The sequence below is a fragment of the Sinocyclocheilus anshuiensis genome, unplaced genomic scaffold (genome assembly GCF_001515605.1).
Source record: "Sinocyclocheilus anshuiensis isolate Anshui unplaced genomic scaffold, SAMN03320099.WGS_v1.1 scaffold163, whole genome shotgun sequence".
Classification (NCBI taxonomy): domain Eukaryota; kingdom Metazoa; phylum Chordata; class Actinopteri; order Cypriniformes; family Cyprinidae; genus Sinocyclocheilus; species Sinocyclocheilus anshuiensis.
The window spans coordinates 355009-357502 of NW_015548223.1; the positions used below are offsets into that span (position 1 = coordinate 355009).

Here is a 2494-nt window from a genome sequence, read left to right on the forward strand (position 1 = left end):
ATTAGGTGCTATATTGAGTAAAATCAAAGTATTGCCAAGTAAGCTTTGACTATAAAAATTACTGGACACGCTTATTTTCTTTGTTAAATTTGCTTAACTCAGGCAAGTAAATTTGACTTAATTCTATATGTGACATTGAATATAATTATGTAATATTTACTTAATTTCTTTATGAATGTTAAGTTCAATAGTAAGTAGATTGTACAGAGTAGTAGCAGTAAAATTTACTTAAAATGTGTTAGTGCAAATTGTTACTAAGATTTTATCAAGTAAATCCTACAAGTTATTTTTTTCAGAGCATGAGGAAAACGGCTTATCATACAGAATAAAGTTTTTTTTTTTATGTAAAATTGCCAGTAGTTTTGTGTGAGGGGTAGGTTTAGTGTAAGGGGATAGAAAATACAGTTTGTACAGTAGAAAAACCATTACACCTACGGAGAGTCCCCTTAAACTACATATGCAAGACTGTGTGTGTGTGTGTGAGAGAGAGAGAGAGAGAGAGAGAGAGAGGGTGTGAGAGAGAGAGAGAGAGAGAGAGAGAGAGAGAGAGAGAGAGAGAGAGAGAGAGAGAGAGAGAGAGAGAGAGAGTGTGTGTGCAGATGCTCTTTTGGCTGGACGAGACTGAAGGTGTGTTTAAACTGAGCTGCATAAAACAGGCCGTATGTGTGTGTGAAGCTCTTCTGACCATCAGAGACACCGACAGCATCAACATGGTGAGTCCAATATTTTCATTCATTTAGGGCAAAATTATGATGCAGAAATGTGTTATATAGTTATATTAGCATTTGAATCACAAGTGCTCGATCTGCACATATTGGCTGTTTTTTGTTTAAAGTTTAGTCTAAGTTCTATTTCAGTCTAGAATAAATGTGTTTCTCTTTAGACTACCTACACTGACAAAGGAGAGAAGGTAATATGACTTTATGATTTGAAAGTATAAAAAAAGAAATAAAAAAGACAATTATCTCATGTCGATATAAAAATCGATTATGTTTCATTTTTTTCATTTTATGCAGCCAGAGAGAGGGAAATTTTTGCGTTTTCACCATGTGAAATTCTGGGTGGGAAACGTGGGAAACGCGAGTTTATTGAGTTAAAGCTGTTTAAAAACAGCAGTGTGACTGGATTATGTTGGTTTACAGTGCTTTGAAATTAAAACATGATCATTTTGCACTTAATTACACAATTACATTTTCAGGAATGATAGTTTTGTATTGGAAACCTTAGTAAAGATGGTTAGATGCACATGTTTAAATGACAGTCTCTGATAAGATATTGGCACTGAATATAAACTTAGTGGCACAATTTAAATGTACTAAAGTAGTATTATAGGCCACTAATATTGCATGTAGGTTCAGAGAAGTTCAGAGAAGCTTCCAGAGATACTGAAATATTGCAGATGACGAAGGTTTCTCTGAAGATGAAATCAATAATGTGATCTTAATCTAACAGTGATGCAATAGTTCATCTCGTCTGATCTCGATAGTCTCAGAGAAACAGGTTTACATATTAACACAGTCAATATTGTGTGCTCATTTTGTACCGCTAATAGTATATTTGGTCTTTTTAGATTTAGGGTTGAAAAATCTGGTGTAGAAACAATTTGCTCTCAGAAAATGTGAATACATTTCACAAATAATTACAAAGAAATGGCAAATAATTAAGTAAACACTAAATTTTGAAGCAGAAAGATTGGAAAGAACTAGTATTGTCTTGTAAAACAAGCTCCAGTCCCATACGGCGAAATATATATATATTTTCAAATATATATTTTGAATATATTTCAAAATATACAAAAATAGCCAAAAATTTCAACTATTTTTAGTATATGTTTGAAAATATATTTCAGCCTATAAATATATTTTCACAAGCATTTAAAAAATATTTTGCCTTCCATAAATTGCAATTCAAGAAAATACATTCACATCAGGGATATTATAATTAACTAAAACTAAAATCATACAAAAACATTTTTGTTCCTTGAAATAAAATAAATATTAACTGAAATAAAATATTTAAAAAATTCAACTTATTTTATTTCAGCTAGTTTCCAAGGCAACAATTCTCATTTTCATGTTGTTTAACTTGATGTATTAAAATAACTGAAACTAAAACTGAAATAAAAATAATTAGACATATTAAAAAACAAAAAGTAATAAAAATGAAAAAAAAAAAAAAACTAAAACTTTAACTAAAATTAACATGAAAGTAGAACATATATATAAAAATATCTAATTCAAAATATTAACAAAAACTATAGAATGTCAGTGTTACTAAACTAACATTGAATATGCCACCTTTGAAGCAAAAACTGTTGTCTATAACACGTGAACATATAACACATAACTGTAGGCTACTGTAATATTGGGAATGTATTTTCTTGCCACCATTTTGGTATATGAAGGTTGAAACATAAACATAATAAATATAAAAACAATAAATATATATTCAATTTTACTGTTTACAACATATATTAAAAAAAAATATTTTGGTC

The 2494-nt window shown here is 29.7% G+C and overlaps 1 long non-coding RNA gene across 1 annotated transcript; it reads left to right on the forward strand.

Moving 5' to 3' along the window:
- Positions 1-639: 639 nt before the first annotated feature.
- On the forward strand, positions 640-1090 carry LOC107654295 (uncharacterized). The gene is made up of 3 exons (XR_001630318.1): positions 640-713; positions 884-910; positions 1017-1090. It is a non-coding gene; the product is annotated as an uncharacterized LOC107654295 (long non-coding RNA).
- Positions 1091-2494: the final 1404 nt, after the last annotated feature.